General features: G+C 41.6%; 3 protein-coding genes across 4 annotated transcripts in view; 1 reads left to right on the forward strand and 2 right to left on the reverse strand.

Moving 5' to 3' along the window:
- The window catches only part of LOC139609622 (protein NLRC3-like), a 248,792-nt gene that overhangs the window by 211,710 nt on the left and 24,218 nt on the right, over positions 1-12,864 (forward strand). The gene's annotated exons all lie outside the window — the stretch shown is intronic.
- LOC139609645 (ribonuclease inhibitor-like) overlaps positions 1-12,864 on the reverse strand; it is a 137,236-nt gene that overhangs the window by 32,392 nt on the left and 91,980 nt on the right. The gene's annotated exons all lie outside the window — the stretch shown is intronic.
- Positions 1-12,864, reverse strand: part of LOC139609603 (NLR family CARD domain-containing protein 3-like) — a 93,270-nt gene that overhangs the window by 10,118 nt on the left and 70,288 nt on the right. The gene's annotated exons all lie outside the window — the stretch shown is intronic.

Genomic DNA, 12,864 nt, shown 5'->3' on the forward strand with positions numbered 1-12,864 from the left:
ATTAAAAATATGTTCAATCTTTGAATAAATACAACAAGTAACTTAGTGTGAAAAGACTTTGTGTCAGTTTGAAATTCTGACCTTTGATCAACAGATTGTCTGACATGATGGAGCAGTGATGTGAGTGCTGAGCTCTGACATGGAGAAGAGTCATGGACAGTTAGAGATCCTCATCTCACCTCTGAGCTCTGGTCTGGCTCTCATGGCCCCCACACGGAGTGGTTTTAGAGGGAGGGGCTCCCTCCTCTCTGTCCTCACACTGATCCATGCTGCTGGATTCACATCCACATCAGCTCACACACACTTTCTACCTTCATGTGGAGAGAAACACAAATCATTCATCTGCACATCAACTGAAATTGACATCACTTCTCTTGTAAAAATATCAGCTCCACTGACTGACTCTTCTTCTCTGGTTCATATCAGTGTCAGCTGTATTCAGTCAGCAGTGTGAGGAGGAGGAAGCTGCTGTACTTCTACCATCAGTCCACTAGATGGAGTCATGAAGCTGCAGTGAGGTGAAGAGCAGCCCAGCTCACACACGATGGACCAACATTGACATCCACTGACACACAGAAGGACTGAGATCAACTGATTGGATCTGACATTGATCCAACAATATGGAATCAATAATCAATAAAATCTCAGTAAAGTCCTGACAACAACATGACATGTTCAGTACTGATCAGTGATAGGGAGAAATAGTCAGTATTGATCAGTGGTAGGGAGCAATAGTCAGTGTTTATCAGTGATAGTCAGTATGTATCAGTTAAAAGGAGTAACAATCATCAAAAATCTTAAATGAGCTCGGGCCCAGAGAAGTTGGTGACGTTTCTGGATCATGTTTAGATGTGGTTTCTTCTTTGCATGGTAGAGTTTCAACCTGCATTTGTGGAGCAGTGATGAACTGTGTTCACAGACAATGGTTTTCAGAAGTGTTCCTGAGCCCATGCAGTGATTTCCACTATAGAATTATGTCTGTTTTTAATGCAGTGCTGCCTGAGGACCTGAAGGTCTTGACCATCCAGTACTGGTTTTCAGCCTTGTTCCTTGCACACAGAGATTTCTCTGGATTCTCAGAATCTTTTAATGATATCATAAACCGTAGAGGCTGAAGTTCACAAATTCTTTGCAGTTTTACATTGAGGAACATGATTCTTAAACTGTTGCACTATTTGCCCACACAGTCTTTCACAGAGTGGTGAACCTCTCCCCATCTTCGCTGCACTGAGACTCTGCCTCTCTGGAGCCTCTTTTTATACCCAATCATCTACTGACCTGTTGACAATTAACCTTATTAGTTGTGAGATATTCAAACAGGTGTTTTTTTGTAGCATTACACAACTTTTCCAGACTTTTGTTGCCCTGTCCCAACTTTTTTGCTGCATCAAATTTAAATTGATGAAATATTTTTCATAAAACAATAATATTTCAGTATTTCAACATTTGATATGTTGTCTTTGTTCTATTTTCAGTTAAATATGTGTTTACATGATTTGCACATCATCAGATTCTGTTTTTATTTACATTTTACTCAGTGTTCCAACTTTTTTGGAAACAGGGTTGTACATGTACCTGATCTTCTACTTTTATTGGTGCTGGAGTCGACTTTTCCATTTTATGTCTTATCTTTGACTTTTGCACTTTAACCAGTGTCGTCGGACGAGGATGTTAGCACTGAAGTTTCAATGACTGTATGGCTGCATTAAAAGAGCTGTAAACCTTTATGGTTCACATTAATAACATCATCTCCAGGAACAATGAAGAAATGAGACGGTGAGTGAGTAAAATCTGTCAAACACAATCTACAGATAAACTGAAAAACATTCTCCATTATTCCAGAAATAGGATTTCCTGGGATTACAGTGATCGATTCTGTATATTATATATAAAACATTTTATAGTGTTGTAGTGTGGAGATACTGATTGTGTTGCTGCAGCTCTCAGCCTGGTTGAATAACTGAATTTATTTCATGATTTCAACAGTGTTTGTGTTTCTGTGAAAATTACATGACTTTTTATTTCCTGTTGACCTGTGAACAACCTCAGACTCTTTTTCCTGGACTGTGGACGGTGAACGTCCCTCACTCACTGAATCACACTGCTTGTTAATGTGCATCATTTTTCACAGTGACTGAAGGTGGTGACCTTTGACACTGCCACAAAACGTCAACAATAAAATGAATGGCACACACAGTTCATGGCTTCAACAAAAACTTGCCAGCAGCACATTTTCAGTTTTATGATCAACAAAGTCACTGACTGTAAAACATCTGTTCCAACACGGAGTTCACTGTTACTGGTCGACACTAAAGAGAACTAACAATCATACTTTGACGATTTTGATTGTTAAATCTTCTGTCATTGTATCATAACCCTTTATCACCAGTCTCAGTGACATTATGTTTCATAAATTTCAGTCATATATTTACAACTTTACATATTAAATTATTCATTCGAAAATTACCACAATGGTTAAAAAATGCAGAAAGTCTAATGTATTGGTTCAAACACCACAAGTTCATATTGATGTGACTTATTTTAACAGCAGTCAGAGGAAGTGGATGTACATGAGACTACTATGACTGAAAATACAGCAGTGTAATAAATCTAATCTTTGTCAAACTGAATTGGATTCAGTCTGTGGTCATTTTCATGATGCTGATGAACTGGATTACATTTCAATGTGCAGCTGTTTGTATTCATTTCTCTCCTCATGTACATGAAGATGAAGGAGACTCAATATTAGAAACTTCCAGCAGCAGCACAGAGCAGTGACTTCATATGAACCACAGATTCAAACATTTGAAGTCGTGTCAACACAACAACATTTAGTGCAGCATCACATCACACAGGTGTTTCTGATTTACCAACAGGCTGAAGTCTCTTACTTCTTCTGTTTCATTCCTTTTCACCAATACAATCAACAAAACAACACATCGCTGCTACCAGCATCTGTACTGTTCTCAGATCAGGTGAACAGCCGCTGACACAAACATGATGAAAGCTGTTGGTTACGTTACCTTCTGATGGAGGAAATAATCTGCATGAAGCTGATGAGAGAAGGTGAAATTAAAGTGCAGCTCTCTGTGTTCATCTTCAACTGAAGATTTCTTCAGGGAAATCTGATCACAGAGCAGCTCTGACCTTTGGAATCAACAGCTGAGGTCAATGATTAACAGACAGTAAGAATCCTTACCAGATGGACCATAAAGCTCTGATGAGGAAATTCATTTTTTACACACATTTGATTTCCTACTAGTTCTACAGAGCAGCTGAGACCAGTAGTTAAATCTGTGTTCTCTGTTCACTGTGTTTGTGTCCGGTTCCAGTTCACAGGAATCAGATGGAGAGAACAAGACAAAGCTGCAGTTTATCATCTGACTCATCTGATGGGTTATTGATTGATTATTGACTGATATGTTGTTATTTCCTGTAAAGTTTATCGGTGACACATTTTGTCATCAGTAATGTTTGAATCAATAAAAACCGCAACTATCAACATTGTGTTTAAAGACAGTAAAATTAAAATAAAATAATCAGTTAAAAGTCAGTTCTAAAAGTCATAAAATCCAGCGAATCTGTGACTGAACTCCAACATGTTAATGTCAGTTCTCTCTGTGGTTGAGTTGTTACTACAGTCATTATTTTTTCAGTGAGTAAAAAGTAATGTGTGACAACCTGAAGCAGAATCAACAGTTTGATGTGAGGCTATAAAAGGATCACACTGCTTCAGGTGTCTTTTCACAAGTTCTTATGTGTTTCTACACAATGTGAAGATAAACTAGTGGTGTGAGTCTGTCAGAAGTGTGAAGACACACACACAGATATCTCACTAATGCTCACGGTGCTACTTGTAAGCACAGTGCAGAGTGAAGCGCTGGGCACGTGGATGTCATTAATATTCATAAATACAACAATCATTCTTCTTAAAGGAGCCACACTGACACCTGCTGGACAGGTGACACAGATGATGATGCAGCTCGTCCAATCACCTGTTTTATGTCTCCAGAATAACAACGTGCCAGTGGTGAGGCTCCCTGATGGTGTGAAGGAGAACCTGGTTCCTACTGGAATAATGTCAGTAACACACACAAACACAAAAGCAGACAAACACACGAGTGTGCACATGTGTGAGCCTCTGTGTGTATCTTCAAACACACTTTTTCTGTTCTCTAATGAATGTGTCTGATGTTGATGTCATGTAGGAATGGCGAGGTGGTGCACGGCCTTCCTGTTGCTCCTGCTGCTCCTCCACCCAACACCTCCATGTCACAGTAAGTCAGCCTGACTGGCTCAGGATCTGGAGCTGGAAGACCACAACAAAGCCAGAGTCCTAATCAAATCACACTCACCCTCTATTTCATGTCTCACAGCTTCAGGTGAGTGTTATTTGTCTACCAAGATGCTGCTTGTTCTGAAATACTTCTCTCCTCACAGTCACAGTGGTGACGCTCTTCTTCTGTTTGTTCTGTTTTCCCATAGAAAGAGAAAGCGTGAGAGCAGCAGGATGAAGGGAAGCCATATATCAAGAAGCCGCCCAACGCCTTCATGATCTCCAGGGACGAGCAGAGGTCAAAGGTGGCTGCAGAGCTGAAGACCAACAACAGTGCAACAGTGAACAGCGTCCTGGGACAGAGGGTGACTGTCTTTGCTCTGTTTGTTTGAGACTCTTCATCACAGTTTGGTCAAAGTTGATGCATTGATCAGTGTTTCAGACAACACTTGTAAAATCTTCCTCTAACCACAAACCTTCACATCTTGAAAGTGGTTTTATTCTTGAAAGAGACTGATTTTTATTTCCTGTCACATGAGCAGAAAACAAGTTTACATTTAAACAGGATTTCCAGCATTTTCAGACACGTGGGAGTTTGCATTGCAGGGCCTGCACCTATTAATGTGGATCTGTGTGTGTCTGTGACACCACTGTCTGTGGTGTTTGTGCAGCAGTCGGCCTGTAGTGTAGCTGTGTGCGCTGACGGTGTGTTAAGCTGTGTCCACCTTGGTAAATGGCTGTGGAAGGAGGAGCAGGTTTTTTTAATCCCTTTTCACAGGCTCACCCCAGCCTGAGAACTTATCTACACCCTAATTATACCAGACTCCATGGACGGAGAAGCCTACTGCAGCTTCCTTTATTATCTTCGGTGGCTACAGTCCCTCACTCTCTGCTCACAGAGGTATCTGCAGCAAAAACATTTCATGTCCTGAACCGGTTGCTACCTGTGCAGACCTGTCTTTTCTTTCATGTGCATTCACTCATTCACCCATATTCGTAACCTTTTCTCTTCATTTTAGCTCTTTGTTTGGAGAGCCAGATTTTGAAATTATGGTCTTACCAGTATCATCAAAGAACCTTCCCCCAGACGGAAGAAATAAGCAAAAAGCTGCTCACCTTTTTATAGTGGCCACTGTCCGTCTGTGGGAAGAGCTGCCGTCCTTCAGTGAGACTGTGCTGAAAAGTTGTTTTTCTTCATTTTTGCTCGTTTCCAATCCTGTTCGCTAAATTTGTGGTAGGAAAAATCACCCGGAGAAGAGGGTCCAAGTTTAAAGATCCTTTATTTGCATAAAAGACCTGAATTTGTCTCTGCAGGGCACAAGACTAAAGAACACACGGAAATACACTCAGATATATAGTAGCAGGTCCATTCCTCATGCTCATCACACTAGCCCCTTTATCTGTTGGTCACAGCTCTCTCAGAAGGATGTTGTCCCCTCATTGGACATTTCCTACTGTTCTGTAACTGTATCTCATGACCTCATTCTCTTGATGCCTTCACCCACAGGCTCAAGAATAATCCTAAAACTTGTTCAGACAGGAAGGAGAAGATGTGCAGACAGAGCAGCAAGACGGAGGAGAGAGACTTTCAGCACAGGAAGGACAGACAGCACAAAACCATGAGACAGGACAGGACCTGAGTTTAAGAGAGGTTTGATTTGCTGCTGTCATGAAAAGGTTTGTTTTAGTCTGGCTCATATTTTTGTAGTTATCTGACGTGTGGTGACCATCTGTAAAAGTCACCACACACCACTGGTGCCAATAAACTGCCTGGGCAGTTGTTTCCCTCTCAGAACTTTTAGCAGCATTTTTCATTCAAACATTCAAATGAAATTTAAAGTTCAACTTTGTGCAAAAGTTCTGAGTAAATCTGAGCATTTACATTAATAAAGGAATTTTAATTCCAGTGTAAAACATTATAACTCAACACTCAGTGAGGCCTATAGCCCAGTGATATGGCAAAAAACAAGCAGCAATGTCGACCATGACTTTAACAACTATTCACTTGTTTCCTCAGGAGCCAGTGGGTGCTAACATGACAGATGGCTTCTTCCGGTTGCTGGGTTTGTGTTTCTGCTTTAGTGCCTCCTGCCTGCTGTGGAGCTACCATAGCATTAATTAGACAACTTATAAATGTGAATATCATCAAAACCAAATGAGCTCGGGTTCAACTTGTGCCGTTGTTTGGTGCCACAATAAAGAAACAGAAGATTTTGTCACAAACTTCTTGTGTCAAACATCAACAGTCTTTGATGGAAATGTTCGTGTCCTGCGTCCTACACCCTGCACTCCAAGCCAAGCAGTGAGAAACACAGACTAGCGTGGGCTGCAGACAATAAATAAATGCTTCTCTATGTCACAGCTCACAGACATAAACCTGAGTATATAAATAATCCAAGTGGATGGTGACATTAACAGTTGCAGTTTACAGTGGTTTAAAGTAACTGAGTACATTTATTTAAATCAGTTCCTCTACATTTGTGAAGTACTTAGAGGCAAATATTGTACTTTTTACACCTCTTTAATTATTTGACAGCTTTAGTTGAAAGTTACTTTTCAGCTTTAGATTATCAATATAAATCAAACACTGACAGATGAGTAATAATGTGGTAGTATAGGTGAAGCTACCCAGCAGAAGATAAAGCCATTAAACTCAGCTCCACCTTTACCAGCTGCAACATTTCAGTAATGAACACACTAATGCAACGCTAATTACAGTCCAATAATGAGACTGTCAAATGGGCTTTGCTCCATAATGAGTACTTTTATGTTTGGTATGTTGTTTATTAAAAGCGATGGTGTGAAGTCGATGAAGGAGACTCCGTCGGCTGACACCGTCTTGCTTGTATATAAAGAGGTTTATTACAAAGAAGTCCAGCATCAAATCAAGCACCATGGATTGCCTGAGAGGGGAGTCGAAGCCAATATGAATCTCCTCTGAGTAACAGCTCTTACTCTCTGCCAATATGAGTTGGTTGTCTTCATGAACCTGAGACAAAACATATGGTCCATAAATAAAAAAGGGCTTCATTACATAAGATGAGGGAGTCACACATCTCCCAATGACACCTAGACCTTTTGACCTGGAGCCCCCTATCTAAACATACCAACCCATGAAGTCACACAGCATATGGAACTTCAGATACTACAGGTACTGTAAGTATATTATGATACTTCAGTACTTTTGTGCGTCTACTCAAGAAAAATGTTGAATGCAGTACTTTTACTTTTAACAGAGTATTTCTACATTGTGGAATTGTTAATTTTACTCAAGCACAAAATCTGAGTATTTCTTTCACCACTGGCAGTTATCTACTGCTCTATATAACATGTATGTTTGCTGCCCTCTATTGGACATAACATGTGACACGTCGTTCTTGCTTGTATACAGTGTTTACTCTCCTAGTGTGTGACCTCGGCCATGCTTTTGTGTTTGTCCGACTGCTCAGTGGATGCCCCCTCAGCTGCCTCAGACCAGAGCAGCAGTTCTGCAACCCCCCATGACCCACAGTGGTGCTCAGTCCATACACAGTGGGAGGACCCTGCACAACAGGATCAGGATAACTGCCAGACACCTGCAGAAAAGATGTGCAGGATAAGATGACTCAGTGTGATGAGATCGGCTACTTTATGCTTCAAAGTGATGCAGATGCTTTGCTCTACACTGGAATCATTGAACATTCTTGTTTCAACACTAGAAGGAAGAGCCTTTTACAAAAACCCAAAAGCCTTGATTCAAGAGGGGAATCATACAGCCATTATTATTCACACAACACTGTGAAATATCTGGTAGCTGTTGCCCCCTGCGGACTAATCATGTTTGTCTCTGCAGCTTATGGAGGACGATGCAGTGGCAAATTCATCACCATGGACTCAGCCATGTTGGACTACTTAATGCCTGGAGATGAGGTCATGGCAGACAGAGGCTTTACCTTAAAAGACTTGATGTTTGAGAGAAAGGTGAAATTGGTAATGCCTTCTTTTACAAAAAAACAGCTAACTGAGGAACAGGTGACAAGCACTAGACAAACTGGACATGTAAGAATTCATGTTAAAGAGCAATCTGCCGTTTGAAAGTTTCCAAAATACTGTCACAGGTAGTTTCTGTTACCATGGCTCCTAAAATAGACAAGATTTTAAGAGGATGTGCTGCTCTTGTCAATTTAAGGGAGGACCTCATTCATGATTCAAACTCATTTAGCATGGACTAGTAAATGGACCACACTTACATATCACTTTTCTATGGAGTTATTTTGTGCCTCATTCCTGAGCAGGCAGTGGGTCTTTCTGAGCACAGAGAATAATATACACAAATGATGCTTTGAAGAGAAAATAACTTAATAAGAATAACTTAACCCTAGCAAACAAAAGTCTATTCTGTGCTCAATAAATGTATTTCCCTGTTTGCTGAAACCCACATAGTTGCACAGTGGTTGATGTCTGTCACTGTGTTTTAGTGAGTTGTTCTCTCTCCTTTGCTCTCTCAACATCTCTGCTCTGAGTGCACTCACCTCTGCACAGTGTGCCATGACACAGCCAATCAGGATTAGTTTCTCCAAGTCTGTGATTGGCTGGTTTCATGGCACAATGTAACACTGAACTACTCACTAAAACTGAGTGATAACTCCATACTTTTCTTATTGACCACTCAAAACACTTTACACTACAAACCACATGCAGCCATTCACTCATTCATTCATTCATTCAGGGTTTTTTCAATGCATACTACACTTTTCTGTCAGTCTCAGTTTGGGGCTGAAGGAGCCAGGAATCGAACCACCAGTCTTCTGATTAGTGGATGACCCTCTCTCTGAGCCACAACTGCCCCAAATGTGCACGTGTGCACCATAAAAAACTGATGGGTACAAGAGAAGGTAGAGAAAGAGTTATGGATTTTATATGAACATTTGTTGAACAGAATGTGAATACTTCTGAATTTAGTTTACATGATATAAACATTTACATTTAGTTCCATCACTGACAATGAATCTTTAATGTTACTTTGAATTAGTTTTGACTATTTTGTACAGAATGTGAATACAATGCACTTTGTTAACATGATATAAACTACATTTCATGCCATCAGTAACAATGAAACCTTATCACTTCTAATGTAGAGCTGCAACAATTGATTGATTAATCGCCAGCTATTTTGAGAAACGATTGATCTGTTTAATCAGCATTTTTCACAAAAAATGTAGCAACTTTTTGGACAAACTTAAGCTACTTTCCACAGAGCAGAGTCTCCAGGGCTGCTCTGTCTGTGGATCTGCTCTGTTCAGTAGGTGGAGCAGCAGTTTCACCTACTACTAGATACTATCACACCCCAACTAGACTTTAGAGAATGAAACTAATGACAATTTATGCTGCAAATGTAAAACAAAGGTAGGAACTGTCCTGCACTGTATATGGGAATGTACACTACTCACAATAAGTTAGGGATATTGTTATTTACATGAGTGCTTTTCCTATTTGTTCTGAATTTTAATGAAATAAGTAAAAGTTCCCTTTGATATTACTAATAATGAATGAGAAGAAACACCATTTTCATTAGTTTAATATTTATTACCCCAAAAATTTAGACAATAGCAAGGATAGCCCCAAATGTTTGGGTGGAGCATTATTATCCATGAACAGAAAGTTGGGGGTGTGGCGGAATTGGGGGATGATGATGGGTTCTATGATGTCTCTGAGGTAAGGACGTGCAGTGACTGAGCCATCTACAATAACCAAATCTGTTTTGCGCTGACTGGTGATGCCTGCCCAGACTGTTGCACCTCCTCCACCAAAGCGAACCCTGGGGACCATGTTGACCTCGGCGTATCGCCCACCTTGCCTTCTCCAGCAACGCTGACGACCATCATTTCTGTGCAAGGTGACCCGACACCCATCAGTGAACAGGACGGTAGACCACTGCTGCATTGTCCAGGTCACATGGTCTTGTGCCCACTGCAAACATTCACGGCAGTGTCTTGGTGTCAGTGGACTCACCTGCAACGGTCGTCTGGCATTCAAGCCAAAGCGGTGGAGTCGGTTGCGAATGGTTTGTCTGGAAACCCTAGTACCCCTCACATCTCGTAAACGGGCCTGCAGCTGTGTGGCAGTTGCATAACGATGTCTGAGTGCATAGGTCCTCAGGTACTGGTCATCGTTGCGGTCTGTCACTCGTGGGGCTCCACTCCTGGGTCTGTCACGAACTCTGCCGGTAGTTCTGTGTCTTGATGCAAGTCTGCTGATGACACTTTGAGACACACCAAGTTCACGAGCAACATCTGACTGCCTGCCACCGACCCGAAGGCGCGCTATGGCCAGGTGGCGCTGCTCGTCCGTTAAGTGACGTCGTGTGTTCATGGCTGTTTGAATGATGAACTTGGAATGACTTACTGACAATACCAGCTTTTTATACCCACTGAATGTTGAAATTGATGCCACATTGAAAAGGGTTGTCTTTTAGTTTTTTGGTATTGGCCCCAATATGTAAGGCACACTGTACACAGTGAGACCATTACGTGGAAAACACAAAATGAGGTGTGTCTATCACCCCAATACAATTGCCTCCCTATCCCAAAAATCTCTGAAGTGAAACAAACACCGCATGTATGAAATCCACTGAGTCTCTCACAATATCCCTAATTAGTAGTGTACATTAGTAAAGCCATTCTGGGTTAAAATTGTAGACTTCCTACAGATTTTCTCTGTGTTCCAAACAATGACTGTATATAACGAGTTTATGGTTCAAAGAGAGGAAGCTACATGTGATCAGACTCTACAGGGGAGTCAGGAACTTTCTAACTCACTCAAAGACAGTTTGACAAGTTTCCCTCAGAGCCTTTGAGGTTTCACTTTGGGTGTTGGACAAACTTCACTGAGTCACCTGAGGATTAAAAACCAGGGCCTCAAAACCTTTAACAAGTCTTCCAGCAGCTTGAGAGACTGGGACAGAAACAAAAACCAGTTCTTCTCTCTGTTCAACAGAGGCTCTCTCTGCTACACTCAACACAGAGACACTGAGGAACCAGGAGTGGACCAGAACCTAAACCCAAACCCAGGATACAGAGGCTGAGTGAAGGTGGTGTTGAAGGTGTGGAGGTGGATCAGTGAGTCAGAGGAGACTCTGTAGAAGGACAGAGAGCCAGCAGGACAGTCCACATACACTGCTACTCTGTCAAAGACAGAGGAGGAGGAGGGGGAGGAGGAGGAGGAGGAGATATATGTTTCTCTGTAGTTGTGACAGACTGAATAAAAATCATCAGAGCGGATCAGACTCCAGGACTGATCGTTCCATCCAAACCAACAGTCTTCACTGACTCCTCTTCTTCCTATTCCTCTGTAACTCACTGATATATAAACCACTCCTCTGCACTCGACCTCCCAGTAACAGCGACCAGTCAGACCAGTTCCACACAGCAGCTGAGGACACTGGTCAAATCTGTCTGGATGATCAGGATACGACTGATCCTCCTCCACAAGTGTCATCTTCCTGTTGTCGTCAGACAGTTTGATGTTTGTGTTCACTGTGTTTGTGTCGAATGTGAGTTCACAGGAATCTGATGGAGAGAAGGAGACACAGCTGCAGTTATTGATCTATTATCTGATCAGTTATTGACAGTCTGATGATGACTCATGACATCAGTGATGTGACAGTTTGAAGATGGTTGAATGTGCTGCTTTGTTTTCATGAGTCAATGAAAAACACACTTACACTTCCTCAGACCTGGTCTCAACCACTGGACTCCAGCAGGCTCCACCCTGAAAGGAGGAGGGGGGTCAGACCAGCACGTTCTCTGTCAGCATGCAGACATGGACATTACATGGCTCTCACACACACATTGTTTCATGATTGTGTTCAAATGGAGGCTTGTATGAATGGACGCACATTCACAGAGAAACAGGAAGTGGAGTCTTTATCTTGTAATTACACGGAGCAGGGAGGAGACATGGAGAAAAGATTTCATCATTTGTTTTCTCCATTTGATCTCAGTTGTGGTGTGAGACACTTCGAGTCTGTGACTCTGAAGCTGCACAAACTAATGTCACAGCAAATAAGAAGAAGACACAAAGAGGCTCCTTCGTGAAAACTATAAAGGAGCTGTAGCTTCATTAGACTTCCTCTGCTCACAGGACAATGTCTGAGCCACACACAAACACACACACACACACACACACTCTCAGTCCTCTCTAAAATGAGCTTCATGTGTCACTTTGCTCCACATTGTCTCAGTCTGTGACATGTTAGATGAATAAATCTGACAGATGATGTTCACATGTCACTGAACAGTTTTGCAGAAACATCAGACCTGATGTTCTGTTTATTCATCAGCTGTCACACAGCAGCAGGAACCATACGAGCTTCTGTCGCCACATCTTGATTTGACTTCAAGTCAAAGTCCAGAGGAAGTCAGAGAAACTGTAGAGCAAAGAGGAAGAGGCTCAGAGAGGAAGACTAGTGAAACTACAGCTGCTGTACAGTTTTCATTAAGGAGCCACTTTGTGTCTTCATCTGATCTGGTGTCTCTTGTATGACTGTGGTTTTACTGTTACTGTTTTTTATGTGAGAGTGAGTGCTCTTTGTCTGTGAGGAGCTTCAT

Source organism: Trachinotus anak, unplaced genomic scaffold (genome assembly GCF_046630095.1).
Source record: "Trachinotus anak isolate AG129_WGS33_773 ecotype Australia unplaced genomic scaffold, CSIRO_AGI_Tana_v1 ptg000026l, whole genome shotgun sequence".
Taxonomy (NCBI): Eukaryota; Metazoa; Chordata; class Actinopteri; order Carangiformes; family Carangidae; genus Trachinotus; species Trachinotus anak.